The sequence below is a fragment of the Ceratotherium simum genome, chromosome 12 (genome assembly GCF_057802395.1).
Source record: "Ceratotherium simum simum isolate JZ-2026a chromosome 12, ASM5780239v1, whole genome shotgun sequence".
Classification (NCBI taxonomy): domain Eukaryota; kingdom Metazoa; phylum Chordata; class Mammalia; order Perissodactyla; family Rhinocerotidae; genus Ceratotherium; species Ceratotherium simum.
The window spans coordinates 70973942-70997557 of NC_141911.1; the positions used below are offsets into that span (position 1 = coordinate 70973942).

At 41.0% G+C, this 23616-nt stretch overlaps 1 long non-coding RNA gene across 2 annotated transcripts in view; it reads right to left on the reverse strand.

The window, feature by feature from the left end:
• Nucleotides 1–22212, reverse strand: part of LOC147915882 (uncharacterized) — a 79193-nt gene extending 56981 nt beyond the window's left edge. For both annotated transcript variants that reach the window (XR_015553754.1, XR_015553753.1), the window contains exons 1-2: nucleotides 22116–22212; nucleotides 5941–6053 (exon numbers count right to left, since the gene is read on the reverse strand). This is a non-coding gene — a long non-coding RNA (uncharacterized LOC147915882). The remainder of the gene's footprint in view (nucleotides 1–5940; nucleotides 6054–22115) is intronic.
• Between the last annotated feature and the right edge of the window lie 1404 nt (nucleotides 22213–23616).

Genomic DNA, 23616 nt, shown 5'->3' on the forward strand with positions numbered 1-23616 from the left:
TTTGTGAGTCAACAGTTTGAGATATCAACTCTCTCCTCCATGCCACTCATGTAATTTTAAGCCTCCCTTCTAACTTGGATTATGCACTGTGTTTGTAATTTAATTTTCTGTCTGGTTTTAGTGATTATTTAAACCAAATTGGTAGACTCATAGAATTACAGTGAAAAGGACCTGAGTGAGCGGTGAGAGAATCACTGTAGCCAGTAATTCTTCATTTAGACAAGGATTTCACGTTCTCCTTTAGGTTAAGAGCCTAATTGAAACAGACCTAATTGAATTGATAATAAAAATCAATGCTACCATTTCTTGAGCACATTGTATATATGCCAGGCACTCTACCTGCATTTTTTACTCGGTTATTTCTTATAGCATCCCTAAGAGCTGTACATTATCACCTCCACTGTTATGCATGAGAGAATCGAGGCTCGGGAGCCTCAGGTCATGTGCTGGTAACCTGCAGATCTGCGGTGCCATCCTAGTCCTCCCTGGTTTCTAACCTGCACTCTTTCCACAAGTCCATGTGTCTTCATATATGTGCTGATTTATATATTCTGCCAGTGTCCTTCAGATCTGTTGGTATGTGTTTGGAGGAGACACACATCTCCTCCAAAATAGTGCTCAGAGTAAAAAATTATGTTAACATTGATTACACTCTGATAGAATCTTAAATTATAAAAGTGAACAATCACATGCAATTTGGGACTGAAATTATAATTTTTAACTTATTTTGATGTGTTCCTCAAGATGGCATTTCTGAGGATTTCTATAATAATTTTTGTTTTTTAATGCATTTAGTATCCCTGGGAAGCAAATCAACTCTATAGGTTAGGGTACAGGGCCAAGAAAACTATTGATAAGAAAGTTAAAGATCTGACTTAGTATTACTAAACAAGTCAGTGTTTGGGAGCTGGAGTGTGTGAGTGAGATATTTGCGCACTGATTCAGTGCAATAAACGGTGCAAGATTTATCTTTGTTGTTGTTGCACTTGCATTGGCCGTGTATTGCTTTATGATGTATCTCATCTCAGGAAACACCCTTCTCTTGATGCCATGCTTCCCTGCAGCCAATACTCTGTTTCCCTACTTTCTATTAAGGAAAACTCTTGGAAAGGGTCTCCACTTCTCCCTTGAAACCACTCCAGCTTGCCGAATCTTACGGTTAATTCTCAGCCCTCATTCTGCTAGTCTCTCAGCATCCTTTGACACAGTGTGATATTTCTTCCTTCTGGAAACTCTCTCTTCTTGGGGCCTCTGTGATGCCGCACTCGCCTACTTCGCCGTCCCTTCCTCGTCCACTGCTGCTTCCTCCTCTCTCTGAGGGGACACCGTCCAGTTCTTGCCTCATGCTCCCATCTCATTATTGACCTCTCTGTCCCCTCTCCTCCAATCACACTGCCTTGCTGACTCTTAAACCCCTCGTGCTTTTCTTGCCTCAAATCCTTGCTTTCCCCTCCGTTTGACACTTCCTCTCATACCTCTGCATGGCTCACTCTCTCCCTTCCTTCAGGTCTCTGCTCAGATATCATACTCTATCCCCCACCCCAGAGTCATTCTGAATTCCCTCACTGTGTTGTATTTTTCGTTAAAGAAATGATCATGATCTGAAATTATTTAATTATTTGTGTACCCATTTTGTCTGTGTACGTGCTGGACCGTAAGCTTCTTGAGGGCAGGGACTGGTCCGTCTTGTGCAGCACTGCATCGCTCATGATTAGACCAGTGCCTGGCGTTTAGGAAGAACTCAGAGATATTTAATCAGATAACACATTTATGTGCTAAGCAGCCCCGTGTGAAATGACAATTCTTTGTATTAATTTATGCATTTTAGCCACATTCTTGACTTTCTAATTTTCATTTTGTTAATTCTTCAGTGGCTACTTTAGACTCCATACATGGAATTTGTAAGCTCGATCCTGATTTTATAGCCTTGTGCGTTGTCTTTTCAGGTTTCAATTTCCTCCTATTCCTGTGTGTATGTACTTTAATGGAACAGTTTACTCTGACATAATGTGGATGTATGTTCATACATATGTGAGTCTGCACTGATATGTTTGGGTTAGCTGTGTATGCATTTCACCCAAGCACAGCACACTCACACTCATTCACTGGGGCACGAAGCCCATGAGGAAATGGAAATCAGATGATATACAGAGAACTTGCATAGAGAACTCCCCAAAGGTAGAGCACCAAATCCTTCATTCAGGAGAAATAGTTTCCATACTGAACAACAGATACGCATATTGGCTTCCACAGTAGCTCAAAGGTAGATTTTGCTTTTCTAAATGATAGCTAGGAACCTGCTCATCCACTAACCATGTTTTCAACTAGGCAATTAACCAAATTAGGACTATCTGTTTAATTAGTAATGCTGTACAAGGTAGTTCTAACTAATTTAATAGGAAGTTCTTTTTGTAACGTAGTGGGCAACTTGTATATATTTCTTTCTAGTAATATAGCTAAAGTCAGTCATCAGAGCTTTTCTTGGAGCAAGGTCATAATTAATTGATTCCACTCCACTGGAGATTTCAGGAAAGCAATTGAATAAACAATGCAAAAGGGGGTATAAGAGAGAAAGATGTGTCCTCACTATTTTGGAGAAGAGGATTGAGGTGTAACCATGTGTAGGCATTTCTCCAAATCAGACCTGTTGATGCAGCCTCACTAAGACAGCTAGTTTCACATGGTGCACTGGACTCATCCCCTTTGACATGGTGGTCATCACATTTCTCTTTTTAGAGTGTTAGGTCACTTGTTACCGAGTAATGGGTGCAACAGATATCACGGCCACCCCCGATCCCTTCCCCATTCTCTTTTTATTTTATCTAATCCTGGAAATTCTTTAAGTATGCATCACTTTTGTAAATAGAAAAAAAATATCATTGAGAATTGAGAGAACTGCTATAAAATGGATTGAACATTTTCCATGGAGGAATCATATTGTAGTTCAAATATCCTTGCCCATCTCGGTGTGCAATATACGTCCAATCAAATCAAGCTTGTGTGATGAGGAAACCTCCAAACTCGGAGGTATCCACAATCGAGCTGTCTAAATGTTCAAATGTAAGACAAATGAAGTAGCATTTTTACACAGACAATTCTGTATTCACGAATGTAAAGGAGTATGCCCACTGTAAATTTAGCGGGCTGTTTAAGACATAAATGAATTCTCAGAGAAGGAGCAAGCACTTTGCTAAGAATGATGGATGGCCCTCTCTGAGGGCCCTCTGAGATGAGTAAGTGTGGTAAACATATAACTTCTGGTCACATATAGTTTGTCTGCCAGACTGTGCCTAACCTCACCCCATCCCTCATCCTCAACCCATCTCTGACCCCACCTCATTCCAGACCCCCACTTAATCCCTGTTGCTACCCCAGGGAGGGTGGGATCTACAAGAGGGTGAGGTTCAAGGCTGTGGAGAGATTTTAGAACAGGAAGAATATGTCTGTTTCACACATTACTTGTTAATAGAAACAGCTGAAAGTTTAATGGTTTGTTTTTTGGGCTGTGTTTAAAAATCCCCTGCATGAAAACAGCTGCATCAGTGCACAGCTGTGTCAAAACAGCCTTGTCAGAAATGTCATGTATGCACATATTTTTTCTAAACTGTTTTGGACAAATCATTTTCTCTGTACTTCTTTTCTCCACAGGTATACAGTTATGTGTATTTTATAGCATATGCCTGGAAAACAGGTTTGTAAAGTGTAGGGATGAAATCTGATGCTCACTTGATAGATTACTGTTCAAATGAGATCATATTATCACTTTCTGGGACTCTATCCACCTGGGATATCCCAGGCCACAGTCTGTGTTTCTGGGCTTTATGGCTTTAATATTCAGAATGTAATATGCAAATCTGAAAAGAATTAGCGTTGCCTTAAAAGAGAATCTCTGTAATGAGCTCAGGAGAACAGAGAGCAATTGCATGTTGCCATTGCACCAGAGCAAAAAATAGATCAAGTTTTATTTTGGATGTAACCAGAAATTCCATAACCAATAATTGCCCTCCCCCCACCATTTGCAATATGATGAATTTTTAAATCCCTATTCCTTTTCGTTAACATTTTCTGTCATGAAGCAGAAATGAGTGCACTGCATTTTTAGTCTTACATTTTAAAGTTGGAGTAAAAGGAGTCAGGTGAAACTTAATTGTTATGTACCGAATATTTTGAAGATTGGTCTTGGCCATGATTTGGATAGAATTTGGAAGTTTATGTTCAACATTACTTCTAAATTTTGAATGACCACAAAGGTGCACCAGCACTTGCTGACTGTGTGACCTTGGGTGAGTCACTTAAATTTCCTGAGGGGCAATCTCCTCATCTTCAAGGTGAGAATACTACTATTTGCCTCACGGTGCTGTGGGGAGATTAAACTTGGTGTGCATGTGAAATTAGCATGTGAAATGCTAATTCCAGGGTAAATATGCAGCCCTGGGTGTCCCCTAACTCATCAAACCCAAAGGTCCCCACACCCTGCTGCTATCATCCATGTCCTTGAGTTGAGATTTCCTGTGTGCCTTTCCCCACGGTTGATAGCTCTTCGTGGTTATCCCTGGTTTGTCTTGGAGTGGTCTGACTGCCATAGTTGGGAAGCAGCCACCTGCAAGCAGCCTCACTTAACCCTGGGAAAGCTCAGACTCTCAGTGCCCTTCCTTCTCCAGGCATTTCCCCAAACTCACTAGAACAGGCCTGACTTGAAACCTTGCTGGAGGCACAAACTGAGTCCCACCATCACAACCCCCAGTACATTCTGATATCAACCCAGATTCCATTTGTAAATATGTTAGGAGATAGCCTATAGTTACACAATTAAAAATAAAAGCCTAGGGGCCGGCCCAGTGGTGCAAGTGGTTAAGTGCGTGCGCTCTGCTGCGGTGGCCCGGGGTTCGCTGGTTCGGATCCCGGGCGCGCACCAACGGACTGCTTGGCAAGCCATGCTGTGGCGGCATCCCATATAAAGTGGAGGAAGATGGGCACAGATGTTAGCCCAGGGCCAGTCTTCCTCAGCAAAAAAAAAAAAAAAAAAGAGGAGGATTGGCAGATGTTAGCACAGGGCTGATCTCCTCACAAAAAAAAAATAAAAAATAAAAAATAAAAAAATAAAAGCCTAAACCACATAGGTGTGAATGAGATACAGAGTGAAAACAAAACAAAACAAAAATTCAGAATTCCGCCTGTTTCCTTACAGAGGGTCATCTTAGGGAATGGGGCTGGGGTAGAGTGGGGTAGGAATGTGGCATCTGAATTGATTTGGAGAAAGGCAAGAAACAGGAAAGACTGGAAGTCCTTCACAAATTCTATAATTCTACCATGACCAGCCCTATTTATCTTCAACTAAAATATAGCTCGTGAAAGGGAGCTATTTCATATCATGTACAGGAAAATGGAAAATGTCCTTGCTTACCCTTTCACTTGGAGGTCTATATGGCACATTCATTTCATACTAAATACTATGGACGTTTTGATGGCACCTAATTCAGTGAAAGGTCTCACTGGAAGATTAATAGTTATTCATATATAAAATCAATGAGTGCACTTCAGTTGAATGACCTTTCTCATTTTTAGTGGCATGTACATCAGATGAGCCTCCGTCAGTGTTCTCAGCTTTGACTACCCACGGGGGAGCTTTAAAAAACCACTGATGTCTGGGTCTCAACCCCAGAGATTCTAATTTAATTGGCCCAAGTCATGGCTTGAGGAGCAAGAGTTTTAAAGTTCCCCAGGTGATTCTAACATTCAGGAAGGGTTAGAACCAGGGTCGAGATTAAGGATTAAGGATTGGGCTAAGCCTGTAATTTATATGACCTGGCAAAAGTCTCTCCTCCCCTCGATTCAGTGACGCTTATTGAGAAGCCACTCTCTTCAAGGCTCTTTTCCTTTAACCCCAAGTTGGCTGTTTTATGAATAGGTATCATTGGAAAGAAAATAACAGAATCTTACAGTTGCATCGTTTGGTGTGGTTGTAGGCAATCTAATCCAAATCCATTATTCGGCAGAGAAGTACCGCTCGGTGAGAGGAATTCAGAAATGTTAGTGCAAAACCATCTTTACAACTGGAAAAAAACAAAGAGAGAGACAAAGTAAAACAAAAACAAAACCTTGGGAACTTTCCTCAATGGGTCACTAGATGGCAATTTTCTTTAATGTGGTAAAAAACACACAACATAAATTTACCATCTTAACGATTAGTAGTGTTGACTGTATGCACATTGCACAACAGATCTCTAGAACTTTTTCATCTTGCATGACTGAAACTCTAAGCCCATTGAACACCAACTCCCCTTTCCTCCTCCCCTCAACCCCTGGCAAACACCATTCTACTTTCTGTTTCTATGAGTTTGATTACTTTAGGTACCACTTACAAATGGAATCACACAGTGTTTGTCCTTTTGTGATTGGCTTATTTGAGTTATTATAATGCCCTCAAAGTCCATCCATGCTGTCACATATGACAGGATTTCCTTCTTTTTAAGGCTGAATAATTTTCCATTGTGCGTATATATCACATTTTCTTTATCCATCCGTTGATGGACATTTAGGTTGTTTCCACATCTTGGTTATTGTGAATAATGCTGCAGTGAACACAGGTGTGCAAATATCTTTTCTAGAGTAGATAGCATTTTCTACTTATTAAACAGTGAACCATTCTAAGCAAATAACTGACAAATCTTCCTTAAGTGGGACTCAGAATAATGAATTCAAATTGATGTGCAATCAATATCGTGCCATTTGTCAGTTTAGAAGGTATACAAGGAAGCTCAGAATTTGATTCTTCTTTCCACTTCTCCCTAAGATCTGCTTGTGAATTTTCTTTTTTTTAAATCTATAAATTGTTCTGTTTGATATGATTCATCCTTTTTTCTTTGCTTAAAAACAATCTTCTGTACAAATTCACAAAATTAGAAACAAGAGGAGGAATGATTATAGATAAAGAGGAAATTGAAGTAATTTTAAGATAATAACTTATTTGAACCCCTTCAGATATATTTGAAAATCTGGAAGAAATCAATAAGTTTCTAGGAAAATAAAAATTACCAATATTGTTTAGAAAGAGATACAACAGGTAAATAGACCATTTTTCATGCAAAATGTTAATTTTCAAAAATCAATTTCCCCTACTTCAGATGGTTTCATAGGTTCACTTTAGCAGACTTCAAAGGAATTTATAATTGTAATTCTATTTAAATTACTCTGAGTCCAGAGAGAGTGGGTATGCTTCTAAATTCTTTTTTTAAAGCTATTACAGTAATGCTACCCAAACTATACAAAGATGACATATAAAAGGAAACTATAGATGAATCTCCCTTATGAATATCTATACCAGTCTATTAAATAAAATATTAGTGTGATAGGAGACTTTTTCAAATATTTGAATTTATTTATGTTTTTTCTCTTCTCCTCATTTTTCACTTTGCAATGGAGCAGGTGACCAGCTCTGTACATCTTTGCCTCAAGGGAAGTTTGTGGCAATATGGAAAGCCAGGTCTGGCTTCTAAAGGCCAGGGCCTATTGAGGAGATTAGGGGTCTTGGAGGGAGAGGAGGAAGGGAGGGCCTCTGAGGAACTCAGAGACAGAGAGGGCTTTCCCTCATATCACCACCTGAAGAGTGCTGGGGCCCAGAAGGGGAAAGAGAATTATATGGGTCCCATGAGCAGCACAGGTCTGGGTTCCTCCTGGCCCTGCGGGGCACCCGGATAGTCTGGTCTGCCTTGTTCTACGTGTTCAACATGATGGAGGAGCAGTGGGACCATGGCCGGGCCCACAGGGAGTACGGGGCGGACCACGGTCCCGGGTGGGAACAGTGCAGGGTGAGTGTTGATGCTTAGCCAGCCTTCCACAAGGCCACTGTTCTCAGTGAGGCTGCGAGCTCTGTACACCACTGGAGGGTGGGTGGTGGGACATTGGATGAGGACAGGGAGTAAAAATTAAGTAGATTTAAAGAAAATCAATAAGTATTACTCACCTAAGTATAACACCATTATATTAGCAATTAAATCTATCTTCACAATAAAATAACAAATCTCAACAGTGTAGTTTATTTAAATAATGTAACAATTTTCAGTTTTTGAAAACTTACAGATATAATTCACTATATAAATTAAAGATGAAAAACCATATGACCATCCCCATAAATGACAAAAAAGCCTTTGACAAAAATCAATACCCATAACTGCTTAACATGTTCACTTCACTTTTGCTGTTAAAAACAATGCTGCAGTGAATGATCTTCAACATACATTTTTCCAAACTTTCTTCCCGAACCACTGACCTTGAAAATTGGCATAAATGACGTTTCTATATCAGATATATCTTTTGGCTTGTTATTTTAGGATTAGAATTTTATTTTACGCAAATGGCTTCAAGTGTATAGGCTTAAGCAACTTACACAAGAGACACATGTGTACATGCACATATGCACACACGAGTGCACACACAGATGCACACACACACACATCTTAGGCCTGTGCTCATCAGCTCTGTTGCTTCTCTTATTACCTCTCCAACGTGAGAGAAAGACACACAATTTGCATGGTTTAGCTTTCCTATAAAAAAACCTCCAGGGGTCCTACCCAGTGGTGTATTAGTCAAGATTGCGGGCTCTGCTTTGGCGGCTGGGATTCACGGGTTTGGATCCCAGGTGCGGACATACGTACCGCTTGTCAAGCCATGCTGTGGCGGCATCCCATATAAAGTAGAGGAAGATGGGCACGGATGTTAGCCCAGGGCCAATCTTCCTCAGCAAAAAGAGGAGGCTTGGCGACAGATGTTAGCTCAGGGCTAATCTTCCTCACCAAAAAGAAAAAAAAAACCACCTCCAAACCATGGGGACAAGACTTGCTTTGATATTAATTCCTTTTCTTTGGAATTGGAACTCTCTAGGCTATTCTACAGCAACTAAGTCAAGAAATACCAGTGTAGTTTGTTGGCTGATAGTTTTCACAAAGTACCGACATTATCTTTTATCTCTCTAAAGATGCATCCAGGTTCTTCTGCAGAGAATCAGTAAAGTTTGCCACTGCCAGTTGAAATAAACAGGTATTGATTTTAGGATCATCAGTTAAGAAGTTTTAAATCATACATTAAAAAATCTGATATAGAGGGCCTGGCCGGGTGGTGTAGTGGTTAAGTTAGCACGCTCTGCTTCGGTGGCCTGGGGTTTGTGGGTTCAGATCCCGGGTGAGCACTGATGCATTGCTCATCAGGCCATGCTGTGGCAGCATCCCATATAAAGTAGAGGAAGATAGGCATGGATGTTAGGCCAGGGCCAGTCTTCCTCAGCAAAAAAGAGGAGGATTGGCATTGGATGTTAGCTCAGGGCTGACCTTCCTCACACACACACAAAAAACAAAAGTAATATAGAAAATTCCGACTCCCTAAGATTCCCAGTGGAATGAAATAGTGCTCACTGATTGGCTATTAGGGTCCAAGTTGGATGACTGGACCGCCTGTGCACGAGTGTGGAGATTCCCAACAACGCCAACGGATGCTTGAAAATTGGTTTCCTCCCCGAAAGAGTAAATTATGTCATATTTTAAAGACTACTAGCTATTAAAAAATGCTTTCAAATGTATTTTCCTGGCTGTTAAGAGATAGAAGATATCTTTGGTACAAACCAGTAGAATTTCACATCTGAGTCACATAATACCACAATTTTCTTAAGAGAGAGGTTATGTGTAATTAATCTTCTGAAGAATAAAAATGGTCACTAACCAGCACCTAATATTAAATTTAATGGATAGTGAAGACTTTGCTTCTTTGGAACTTAATCAGCTCTTCAATGATTTGTTTTTCTAGAGTATTTGTTCATAATTTCTTCCTGGCTCTTGATATTGTTAAAGTGAACGAGCCCCTGGGTTATCACAAATATAGAATATATGACATTTTAAAACAACCTTTTAAATAGTTTGGTACTAACACAGAGATATATTTGTAAATCAAACAAATCAAGTGTATTTTCCTATATTTTATTGCTAATATTGAATGAATTTATTTTATAGAATTCAGAGTAATCCATTCAGAGGTCTAGCATCATACTCTAAATGAAATAGACCCTATTTATTTGGTTTCCAAGATTTCTGTAGGAGAGTACCTTTTGCAACAGGGACATTAGTAGTCAAATAGCCAAATATATTATATGATTAAAGCAGTGTGTCTGGTATGATAAAAAACAAAAGTTCTGCTACTCTAAGGGTTGTTTGTAAGCTAGAAAGTGATGTTGAGGTAAGCATGAGCAAGTTAATCATTTTTGTGTCTTCTTGACAATAGTAGTTTAAAAATTCTTCACTGTGTGTTTTTATATTTCTAGTCATTCTCCCAAGACTACCTTATAGCCAGTTGACTACTTAGCAGTCCAGCTGGTAACCACATTTCCGAAGGCCATAGAATGTAGTCTCTTCAGCTCATAATGACAGAACAGATTTAGTAGTAGAACTTCCTCTGGATATTAGTGCATATATGACACATTTTCCCTACTTCTTCTTTTGTCCCTATATCTTTGAGGTGTTATTTTCCTGGGTTGAGATGAAAATTTCTTGGATGTTCGGTATTTACTTGGGGTGTGTGCGTGTTTGGGTGAAGAGTGTCGTATGCATAAATGACTGTATAGCTAGAAATCAAGCTGAAGTCTTTCCTCTGCCTGGGTAGCCCTTCTTTGAAGTGCTTTTGTCTTCTCAGAGGGGAGGGGATCAATATGCTGTATTCATGTTGAACATGGCCTTGTGGGTCTGCAAATTGGACTATTGGGAAGCATTAGGATCAAGAAAATATGGGATGATTTTACCTTGTAAGTACTTAACAACTTTCACATGAGGAGAGAACCTCACATTAGACGAAGTCTGATTAAAGGCAAAAGTTGAGTAGAGAGGATTATGCTAATGCCCTCCAGAACGTGGCATGAGAGCCTTATTTGTTGGGTTTGAGGGTTGCTTTTTTTTCATAGATTCTTTTTGGTTTAGCATGTATTTTCCTTCCTTTTTAATTCTTCAAATTGAGACACGTTCAGCAAATTTTGTCCAGTGGAAAAGGAATTGTGTATGGTGGTGTAATGGAAAGAAACCTAGACTGGATGCGTGCTTTCAGGATTAACCTGGAGGATTTTCCACGTTCTTATACTGAGTAAAATAGTACACAGAAATGACACATATACAGGAGAAAATGGAACTCTTGTTAATAGTAAGCTAAGAAATACATTAAACGAGACACGAACACGAGCTTTCTCTGATGGAAACGTGGAGAACAGGGGCTTAAGGTCCTCACACTGGGACGTCTATCTCCCTGGGGACTGTGTACAAGAAAGGAAGAAGAGACAGCACAACAACAGCATGCCTGCTAACTCACATCTGACTGTACAGCCAGCCCTGCCTTGTCTTCCTGCTTGGCCCAGGATGGGCAAATTCCTGAAATGTCCTATCAAGTTCCACCTTTCTTCTGAGGAATGGAGGTGACTTTGCCTGCTTGTTTCAAAAAATGAAACTCAAGCTTTTGTATAGAATGTTTACAGTAAGGACAGACAAGGAAGCAGGGTATTGTATCATAAAAATGGTTTTTGTTGTACAGAATAGAAAGTGTAACTCTCCCTGGGCTAATAAACAAGAGATCTATTGGCTCACATTATTGAACAAGTCCAGGTAGAAGCCAGCCTGTAGGGGCGGTTTGGTGTGGGCCCTTGCTCTGTTTCTCTGTGATTTACTGTTTGTCCTCATGTCACTCAGCTTTGTTCACGTGCGGGCTTTGTCCTCATCCTCTCTTTCTTTGTGGTCACAGGATGGCCCCCGCTTCTAGACTGTGTGTCTTCACAGCACGTTTTTCCAGAGCAGGAGAGAATATCCGTCAGGGCCACTGTGTGGCAGCACTCCACGGGGCACAATTCACATGGGATATAAAGTGGCACTCAGAGTGGTGACAGGTGGTGGCACAGGCATCCGGGTCACAGAATTCCTAGCAAAACTCTTGCTTATCCCTGTATTTGGACCAGTGTAGGCCCCATATCCACTCATGAACCAATCACTTGATTGATTTAATCTAGGACCATGGAAGCCATCCCTGTAGGAAAATAGAGTAAGATTCTTTGGAACCACATGGATTTCCAAAATAACTTGGGGATGATTTTGAAGGGGCAAATGGAGAACTCGTTTCAGAGGAAACCAACAGTATACATACGGCTCTAGAGGCTTTGGATGTGAACCGTCCCTTGTGCCCGTGACAGCTACCTTGAGCACGCGACGTCTCCGATACTTTTCAGTCCTTTTTCGCTTCCACTCTTAAAACTGTGCTGTTGGATTTCTGTCTCCACTATTCTACTCAAATAGCTCTTGCCTTATCAAATCCAGTGGAGGCCTCTAAGTCTCGATAGACTTGACCCTGCAGTATTTGACAATCTGGTTATGTCTTCTTCCTCTGACTTTCTCGGCACCATTACTAGTCATCATCCATGCTGATGGCTCCCACTAAAGTCACCCATGATTATTTAAATGTCTAAAGTGGACACTAGTGAGTACACAGCATTATTTTATATTATTGCCCCTTCCCTTCAGTTTATAAACAAAAGATATTTTTCCCCCATAAAAAGCAATTATTACAGAATACAGTTGTACATCGTGTAATATGATTATATAATGCTTTATAACATCATTATGGATAATTTGGAAAGTTAGGAAAAGAAAAAGGAAAAAAATACACATCTGTAGTCCTATAACCCAGATATAAATGTTATTACCATAGCAGTCCATTTGATGTATTTAAAAATACGTGTGATTAAATGATTTTGGGCAAAATTCTTTATGTTATTTAAATTTTTTCTATGTACTCGGGTCATTGTAGAAAAATTGAAAAGTATGGAAATAAACCTTATCCCCCAGAGAGAGCCACAGTTAGCGTTTTTGTATTTCCTTACTGTTGTGAGGTGGCGTGAAGTGGTGCTTGGAAAGTTAACATCTGCTGCAGGAGTCTGTTAATCTTTTACAATGGAAAAAAATCCTAACAATTTTGTCTGGCCAATATGGGTGTTAATGTTACAGAATATCATCACTCAGGTTCCTTTGCAGTGGATACAATCATTATGTTGCCCAATGCAATTCTTGGTTGGAGAGTAAGTCAGAAGATTTCATTCTCTCAACACAATGTCTGATCATTTAAATATTTTCTTCAGTTTTTGCAAGGCGGTGACAGAATAGGATCAGTTATGTTTTATGAGCTATCAAAGAGGCAGTGGGTTCCGTGCAAACTGTGGGATCAAGGGAGGGCACAAGGCAAACTTCTTGATCTGAGGAAGTGGAGGAAGGTGCAGGGAGAAGCTGAAGGAGCAGAGTCAAGCTTCTCTCTCCAGGCTGCAGAATCCACCTGATCACACGTCATCCAGCTATATTTCTGAGTAAACAGAACACAGAAATCTTCCTAAACTGTGATCATCTCTTATTTTGATGAATTCATATTTGCTGGAAGAAGTCTCCAAGAAAGGTTTTTCATGAAGATCTTCGAATACTGTTTTCTAAGCTCTTGTATCCTTGAGAATATATTTTGTTGTCTTTTATGCACGGGCTGAGTATAAAAATTTTGGTGCACAATCTTTCTCCTCATTGTTTTTTTGGCATTTAATGTTTTATTTGATAAGTCTAATGACCTCCTGAGTTTTATTCTTTTGAAAAAATATCCTCCTCGTACTTGTAGACATTTTTATTTTTCCTTGCCATTCAAATATTTTGCCAAATGATTTTAGCTGTATTCTTTTATGAATTTACTAGAATATGGTGAGGGTTTCTTAATATGCAAACTCAGGTGTTTTGTTTTCAAGTCAACAAAGTTTTCTTCCATTATGTCTTTAGTTATTGTGTTGGATCCAGTTATCATAATCTCTTTGTTTAGGATGCTAAAATTCTTACTTTAAATCTTCATTTTCTTTCCCCTGGGTATCCCATTCTCTCTTTTATCATTATCTCTTTGTCTTTTTAAAAATCTAAACTCTGGTATAGCATTTCAAATTGGTCCTTTTTAACACTGATTTGACTTTTCACAATTTCAAGAGTATATTACTGCCTTCTATGAGGATATAAATTATATTGTTTTAATTTCTTTCCATCCTTCCTTATTTCACATATATTTTATCTTATTTTGTTGTCTTTCAAACTCAACTCCTTATTTATTTACTTTCTCCTCCTGTTAGAGACAACGTCTCCCTAAATTCTCCTAAGGATACCAAACTATCGAGAATGTTTCCAGCCTCCTGCAGTAGGGTTCCTCTGAGTCTTCTTTAAATGTTTCATTTCCTGTAGACCGAAGATTTTTCCCTGATAAGGCTCTGTATTTTTTCTGCTTTCTTGAAAGACAAATCTATCCACACTTAGTGTTTCACCAAACAAGGCGTATGTGTTGCCCGTGGCCCTATCCTCTGCCCAGTGTTCTAGGGGAATCTCCTCCAATCTGCTGATGGCAGGTTAACGTGCACCATTGGCCCATTTCCTAGGGCTGTAAAGCCTTTGGTCGACTCAAGTTGGTTTGGCTGAAATAGACTCTTCATTTACCTCCTAAGCTCAAGTGCTTGTGAAGTAAGTAGGACGTGGGAAACAGACCTACAGTTCCATGCAGGTTCTGCAACTAAGACTTTCCTGCCTCCCAGAGGCCATGCACCACTCATTCTACTCTCTCCTTCCAAACACACATAAACACACACAGGGTGGATTCCTAGATTCTTCATTGGATGGTAGAAAAGTGAGGAACTGATGGAGGTGGTAAGAGACCAGTAGTTTGGTTGTCTTTAAAAAGCAAGAGTCGAGTTGGCTTTCCAATGTCTGGATCCTTCATTCTCTGTGCAGTGGGGGAAAAAGATGAAGGGTCTCCTGCTGACCTTTGGGCAAGCAGGTGTCGGGGAAGAGGGAGAATCCCCCTCTGCCCTTTCCCTTAAGGTTCTTATGGCTGGCCAAATAATTAAAAAGACAGGTTAGCAGGAGAAAATAATACCAAGTTTAATAACATGTATACATAGGAGAAACCAGGGAAACTGAGTTTCTCAACACAATAGCAGCGATTCTCATCTTAAATACCATCTTCAGCTAAAGACAAAGGAGGATGTTGGGGGAGGTAATGGTTTGGGATTTCAGAGGGGAAGGAGACAATTTACGTGGAGAGGGAAAAGTAAATGGTTGTCAGACAATGCTTTGCAGGGCCACCTATAGAGAATGTGGCCGGAGAGACAAGAATCACAGTAATCAAGAGTATGTAGATTTAAGTCCTTCCTTCCATACTGATAAGAGTTTCCAGAGACAAGGCCATCCCCCGCTCTTCCCAGCACACAGAGGGAGATACCTTTACAAATGGAGATTTTCCTTATAAATGTAAATGTTTGTCTGGCAGCTCCTTGCAGGGCCACCTAGTGACTGTGGCCTGGGAGAGACAGAATTTTTGATAAGAGGGGCTTGTTGGTGCCTTTCCTATTGTAACATCTATTTTGCATTTTATTATAGCCATCATATGATAGTAGCTCCTTCCTGGAACAGGTCTTCTATGTTAAATTCTTTAGGCAGTTTGGGAGAGGTCAAATGTCCGTCAGAGAAAATAATTAAGGTAAAGAGATATATTTCATGGCAGTCAATTTTGATCTCCCACACGGGCGAAGGGAGGTCTGGCGCTGGTGGTCTAGTTTGCATGTTCAGCTTGGTTTTGGGTAGATGTACTCTCCGGGTTTTGGAATTACATTGATTATTTCACCTATTTTAAGGTACTGAGAGGTTTTGTCTCTTTTTGTGTCTCCATGAATATTTTGGTAAGCAGTTATAAGGGGTCTCTTTCCCAGGAACAAAGCTAGTTTTCCACTTTGGCTTCCCGGGTGACATAATCCACTCCCATTGTTGCTGCCACTAATGCACCTTTCACTCTCTTTGAGTGTATCTCACTGATCCTCACTTTCAGGTCCACTGAGGTCCCTGGTGGCAGTTATTTAACTGCCACTGGTATCTGCACCCAAGTGTTCCATATGTACCTCAACTCCCCTGTCAACTTCACCCCTGTCTCAGCCTGCTCTTGCTCCTGTATTTCTGTCTTGGTGTATGACGACAGCATTCATCCCATCGCCTAAGCCAGAAACAGGGAGTGCACCTAGAATTTTATTTCCTTTCCTTACCCCCTCAAATCTAATCAACAATAGTGCCTACTAATTACCTAGCACTTATTAAATGCTCTCAAACATATAAACAGTGCTCTGAAACACTTTGTGTATGTTAGCTTATTTCATCTCTATGATCACTGAATGAAGTAGGTATTCTTTATCAGGGCGGGGACTAGGGCTAGTGAAGTGAGCACCTAGGGAGCAAAACTTAAGGAAGCACTTGCTCTCAGGGTTATCAAGCACAGGCTTCACTTGCTCTGCCCTCATTCTAGCCCTACTCTTTCTTATGCCCACTTTCTAGACGAGGAAACTAAGGAACAGAAAAGTGGCATCGCTTGTCCAAGCTCAGGTAGAGTTGAGATTTGGCATCTGTCCATCCGGGCTCCAGAGTCCAAAAGCTTGCCTGTTAACACCACACTGCCTGCATGCTCACCTGCCCCTCTTCTCCCAGGTAGCTCTTCAATCTGCCTTTTCCCTTCTCATTGTTCAACTCCTCATTATCTCTTGCCTGGGCTATTGTGAAGATGTGTTGACTGGTCTTCCTGACTTCAGTGGAGCTTCTGTTAGATCTGTGAGCCTCAACACCATTGGAGTTATTCCTGGGTGACCCGGGTAATTGAGAGAGAGCTGATTTCAACTCTCGCTAGAACACATGCACGATTCGACCCAGTTTAGTGCTCCTTACTCCGGGCTTTTAAAGATGGAAAAGAGAGTATTTGTTGGATTCAGAAAAACGTAAATGAGAAAACATTGAATCAATATTAATCATCATCTCTCACTCCCATTCCTTCACTCATGCTTCTAGGGAAGAGTCTTTTTGGGTATATGCATTCTTCCCTATAGGAAGAGTTGTTCATAGCAGGGATGGGCTTAAAGTCTCCTTCTGGTTCCTGGCTTCCTGGTGCACCTTCCCATATTTGCTGTCCAGGGAAGGCAAGAGGAGTGGGTTTGGGTATTGGACCATTGCCCCAGCAGCATGGCAGTATATCCTTCACAGGAGCCCCATTCTCTTACTAGGGCCCAGTTCTCATAGATGGCTCCCAACTTCAGCTCCACCCTAGCGGTCCAAGACCAGCTTCTCACTGGACCATCTATTCTGAAGCTGCACTTTAGAAGAGAGTGTCAGCATTCTCATTGGATTACTTATCCCAGGACCCACACAGAGGAATTAGGGGATAGTTATTTTCATCTGTGATTAATCTGATTTAGGGGTATAGCTTTAGTGATGGATGATATAAAAGTATTTGTCTGGCTATGTCATGTTGACCAATATAAAATAATTTCTAAACCACAGTGTATTTTCAACCCCAAAATATTTACTCTCTGAGTCTCAACAGGTCATTGTGACTTTGCTTCATTCATTCAGGGGGACAAAAGATATAATACTCTTTATAGAAAGTTCTCAAACTTACTCCAACACCTACCTCATGCTTTCTTCTCAATCCCCCCACATTAATTATTCATAGGCCTTTAAGAAATATCCTGCAGAATTACCTTGTTAAATTGGAATCTGATTGTAATAGTCACAGCCAGTATCTACTGAGGGATTTCGTTGTGCCAGGCCCTGTTCTAAGTACTTTGTGTGACCAACTCACACGGATATTCACAGTAACCCTATGTATTGTCCCCACTCTGTGGATGAGGAAACGGAGGCACAGGATAATAAAGTATTTTCCCCAAATGATCCAATTGGCGAGTGACAGAGCAGGGATTTGGTCTGGGCAGTCTGGCTTTTACTCCCTCCACTAATCTGCTCAAAACCCTCCAGAAAGTCCTGCTGGCTGCAGGATGAAGTCAATGCTCCTTAGCATGGAACGCATTCCTCTCTAGCTCCTCACATGTCGATTTATCAGAACCACACATCTTACTGCTCCCTGCACACACCGTGGTGATCCGCTCCTGCAGTCTCTATGACTTCCCTCTTCTTGGATCTCCCTCCTCTTCTTCTAGTCCAGCTGGTGACCTTCCCCTCCCCCTCTCCCTCTCCCACGAATTATTTCTCTCCTGGGCTGGCTCTTTTACTCTTGTCTCCTTCTCTTTCCTTCCCATCCCTTTCATCCATTCCTAATGAAGAGAAGGAAGGTGTTATCGCAGGGGTGTGTGGAGTTTCCTGGAGAAGTGAGGAGTGTGTTTAGTATCTGATAAAACCAGTGAGAATAGAGGTTTATAGCTGTGACTCAATCCCCTTCCCCTGAACTGGCCTCAAATAGTCTTCTCCAACTGGGCTGAATATGTGCCTGAGTTTTAGAACCCCTGCTGTCCTTGGAATTATCTAATTCTTATTTCATTTTAAGTATAAGGAAACTCAGTCCCAGGGAGGTTGACTTGGCCAAGGTCACACAATTAATTAGTGACAATTTCCAGATTAAACCTAGGTCGTCTGACTCACAAGACCAGTCACTCCTCTGTACTCTTTAAGCCTAGTTGGATAGGGGAAAGGAAATGGAAAAATTCTTGCTTTACTTCCTGTTCCATTTCTCCTCATGGCAGCAATCCATTTTTCCCCTTTGGCCTCAGTTTGCCATATATAAGCATCTGCCTCTCTTTTGAGAGGGTGCCAGGAGGATCCCTTAGCTTCCTCTCTTTTGCCCTAATCTTCCCCCCAGGCTAACTCTTTCTCTTGCCTTGTCTCAAATTCATGCCTCTGATTGCTCATAAGAAAACATTATGCACACTATCATCTTTATTAATCTCTGAGGGATTTACTCGAATAAAACCAGTACAGAAATGCAGAAATCATGCGTTTGTTGTGTGGGTGGCATGTGTACTTTTATTGCCCGTCATTAAAAAGAAAATATTACTCAAGCTTTTATTTGTGTGTGTGCAGTAAGTAAAATGGCTTGACCCTGTAGAAAATAGAAATGTCGATTCAGCTAAGAATTGACACCATGGATATCCTTCCTTTCCCATTAAGATAAAGCCATAAAAGCATCAGCGAGGACTGAATGGACGGACCAGAGCACACAGACATAAACGTGCATAAGTGGCCTCAGTGAGAGGGACCACAGGTAAAGGTCACAGGGAAGAAAGAGCTTCACAGACATCAGGAAATAGCAACTATAGCCAGACATTTCAAATAACAGCATGGATCCCAGAACCACTTCAAAGAGAACTGTCAGGAAATAGACAAGTCATGAATTGGAGGACTTCTGAGATTCTGGAAAGTCAAAAGCAGAGCCTTAGATATTTGCATTAAGGTAGATCGTGAGCAATTATTTCATTTCTGGAAATTGCTCAAAGCCTTTTGTGGAAACAGAAGACTAAGATCATTTTCTGCCTCTGAATGATGCCTGTATACTGTTAGAAACTTGGAGCATGTTTAAAGAAATAAATTCTGAAGTCATGAAAAACGTATTTTGTGCCTAAAACATATGATTTTTTCTTTTGAACAGGAGCATTCCATGAATTACTTCCTCTTAACAGGTAAATAGAATTGATCTTGGAGGTGTTTCTTAAACTGATGATACATTTTAATTTGCAGAAGTCCATCTGATGTTTTTTAGGTTTGTTAAGCTTTCCTTCAGAAGAAATATATGGGCAGGGAGCAATCATTAATTTTGATGACTATATTTGTTTTTTGATCATTGTAATTAAATATTAAAAAACTAAGTTAAAAATGTTTTGTTTGGTACACAGCAAATAGAAGGCCTTCCTTTTGTAATTTTTGATTTTTAAGGACATTGATCTTAGGATCATATATTCCTCATAAGTAAATTAATGATTAAGACCTTTAAAGTATAATTATTCAAAGTAGTAAGAGCAAAACAATTTAGACTGGTTATTTCATTTCTCGGTCTTGATATTTACAAAAATCATTCCCGGGACTGCTTATTTTTAAATGGACAAAAATGTTTCTATTCCAAATCTGTAAAAGTGGGTGTTTGTCTTTCAGAAAACAAATCACCCTCCTGGCACCACTCGTAGCCTTGCATTGTGGACTTTTGATATAAATGGACAGAAACTCTAGCTGCAACCACTTTACAGTCCTGTAAAATTGGATTTGCCTTTCTTCGGGCACGTCCTTGCCAGGAACCCTCCCCAGGGAGGCAGCGTGGTCTGGAGAAGATAGTGCCCATCTTTCCTTCCTTCCAGCACTGCCACTGACCTCTGTCAGATCACCTCCAAAGTTTGAGTTACTTTCGAGTCTCTTTTTGCCATTCCGGTCACAAAGTCACCCTTTTCTTAAATGTGAGACTCATTTATTCTGGTTAACTAGATTATCTTTAATTAGAAACACGCTCGTATAAGGGCTAAGGGAAACATTTCTCATCCATGTGTAAATGAGTGAGAGGCAGAACCGCAATTGGGAGCATGCAATAACTGCCCAGCAGTGGACACTTTGCTCTGTGCACTTTCTTCCTCTCAGACACGTGGCTCCCCACACCCCAGGCTCATTACAGGTGAGTGAAGGAACTCTGGGAACGTTTCCTTATTTATTCAAACAAATTCTGAGAGCCTAGTGGTTCCAGGTACTGTGCTCAATGCTGGGGAGGCAGAAGTGAAAGACGTAGTTTCTGATTTCAAGTTCACAGTCTAAGAGGTCAGAAAAGCCAACTCTGAGGAGAAGAACGCAGCACGAGAAGTGTCATTGTAGCTGGGCTGGCACAGGGAAGGGGCACTCAAAATGGCGAGGAGGAAGAGAAGGCGAGAGTTTTCTGGAGGCATCAAAAAAGCATGTGCTAATGCACTGTGGTATGAGGCTTGCATCCTCAGGAAAGTGTGCACAGGTTAGGGCTGGCTGGTGCTGTGTAGTGTGTAAGAGGGACTGGCAGGAAACGAGTTTGGACTTTTTGTGAGCAAAATTGACAGTCATTAAAAGATTTTAAGCAAGAGAAGGACATGATTATATCTGCATTTTTGGTATCTTTGCCTGCTGAAACCAAAACAAGAGGGAGAGAGGAGAGCTGAGTTTGCTACATAAACCCCTGTGAAAAATGGGAGGGGCCTGAAGTGTGACATCGGAGGTGAAGATGTAGAAAAAGGATCACATTCAAAAATGTTTTGAGACAGAATCTAACATGTCTTCTAACAAGTTGAATGTGCCGTCAAGCGAGAGTGTGGAGGCTGGTTGGCCTTCTTCAGTTTCTGCTCCAGGGGTCGGGTGGAAGGTGGAGCCGCAGGCGTGGAGGACACGGAAGAGGAGGGAGAGTTGTGGGGTGATGAAAGACAGCGGGCCAAGTCTGGGTGGTGGAGATTAGTGGAAGCTCAACAAATGTTAGTTCCTTCTTCTCCTGTTTTTTTTTCCCAGGGAATATTTGTAGATGCCTACTAGGCATTAGGCATGCGAGTCTGGGCTGGAAATAGGTCTGCAATTAATCAACATTGAGATGGTAGTTTCAGCTATGGAAATGCATGGAATTGCCCCGGGACATGTATGCAGAGTGAAAAAAGAGGAGGCAAAGGGCTGAACTCTGGAGCAAATCAGTATCAAAAGGACAGAGGGAGGTAGAATTATTAAAGTATGTTGTTTTCTATGTTACATTTCTAACTACATATTTCAAGTAGATAGAACATTGGATGTTTAGAATTTGGCTTGAGAAATATTCTAACAGTTTTGTGAAAATCAGTGAAAACAACTGGTTTCACTCAATGTCAACAACCGCTTCCTTAATCCGATAAACACATCTTATGCCGGTATGTTCTTGGCTGGGAACTAGAACTCCAGTGTTCTCTATGCACATTAAGAGAACAAGTTACTAGAGAGAGTAACTACCGAGACACAATGGACTTTTCTGTCTGTCTTCCTCACTAGGATGACCTTATAGGTGGAGCTGTTGGGGACAGGCTGTATGGGATTTATAGAGGCAGCAGAATTATGGAGAGGGCTAGCTGATTAATTGGTTTAAGCAAAAATGTGGACCTTTCTCAAGTTACCCTTGTATTTAGAAAATTAAATCAACTTCACAGACCAAGCCTGCTATGGGTCAAACACAAGAAGTTAAATTTAACCTAAAAATGCATGTTGAGGAAATAAAGCAATGGAATGAGGAGAGTAAGACACTGTAACAAGCTCACTCACCTTACTCCAGCCCTCAGCTTCCTTCTCTTCCTGTGAACCACAAACACGCTCTCTTCGTCAAAGCTTCCACGTGCTGTTCCATCAGCCTGGATGGTCTTGTGGGAGATCAAAATTGGCCACTTCAAAATATGTCTGTTTACCTTGATTGTTTTCTCTGAAAGAAACTTTGACCTTCCCCCAAACTTATGCCTAAAGGCGACAGACTGGGAGGGTTCCTACTAAGCCCATTCTTAACAACGTTCTGTTTACCAAAGATTTACATTTGTAAGGGAAATCTGCATTTGTAAAGGTATCTCCCTCTCTGTACTGGGAAAACATCCTCCTTTGTCTTGACCTAAATCCATTTAAGAAGAGAACCTCTGCCATTTGTTGAGAAACTCAGTTTCCCTGGTTGCTCCCACATATACATGTTATAAAGCTTGTTTGATTTTCTCCTGCTATTCGGTCTCATGAGTCAGTTTAATTTGTAGCCCAGCCAGAAAGGACCTAGAGTGGGTAGAGGACGGTCTTCCTCCCCTTCATGCTATCTAGATCCCTGCCTAGTTTGCTCCCTCCTTTCCCTCACTTCTCGGATCTGACCATCCTATGGAACTGGTATCGCTCTTCAGCCCCCATTTTCTTCAGAGCACTTGTATATTGCTGAACAATAGATACGTATTTGTCAACTTGTCAATTTTTCTCTCTTACTAGCTTCTTGAGGTCAGGTATTTGCCTCCTGCTGCACCCCCAGAGCCGAGTTCAATGTTTGCTACACAGTAGGTAGTTAACAAATGTATTTTGAATGAATGAATGGTGGAGTTGAGCATAGAGCCCAGGTCTTCGGAGCCCTGATCCAGTGTTTTTTGCCCAGTACACAGCATTTTCATGTGGTTTAGTGCTTATCTCTTGAGGGCATTCTGTCCTTTCCTTGCTCTCCATGTCAACACTTTATACCTACACCTGCTTAAATGCACTTGCTAATCATGTCTTAGGAATATTTCCTTGGCTGGTGGTTTCCATTCTTTAGGGCACAGTAGAAACACCTGAGAATCTTAATTGTGCAGATTCCCAGGCCTCACACCTGTGCTCTTGATTCGGTGGGTTTGAGGTGGAGTCCGAGAAGCTGCATTTTTACCAACACTGTAGGAGATTCTGGAACTAGCAGTTGTGTGATCACCTTTTAAGACACAACTTTGTAACAGTGATTTGCTCAGGCTCTGTTAAAGCCCCTTCTTTTAGGTTTTTACCATAGGCTAGTTAGACTGCAGACAATGTCCAAATTCTGTGCTAATTGTGTCACAGAATCCATTTAGCACCACTGCGCTGGGCTGTAGGCAGGATAAAACAGGAGAGAAGCAATTGTGGGGTGGGAGGAGGGAGAGAATCTGAATGACAGCATGTTGCCTGTGGCTGTCAGTATGTCTGAAGGAGGTGTCAGAGGTCAGAGCTGAGTGGGGTCTTCCCAAGCTGTTAGGACAAGTTCCCCTCAAGCCTGGAGCTATTTCTATCCTCAGCTCCGCCA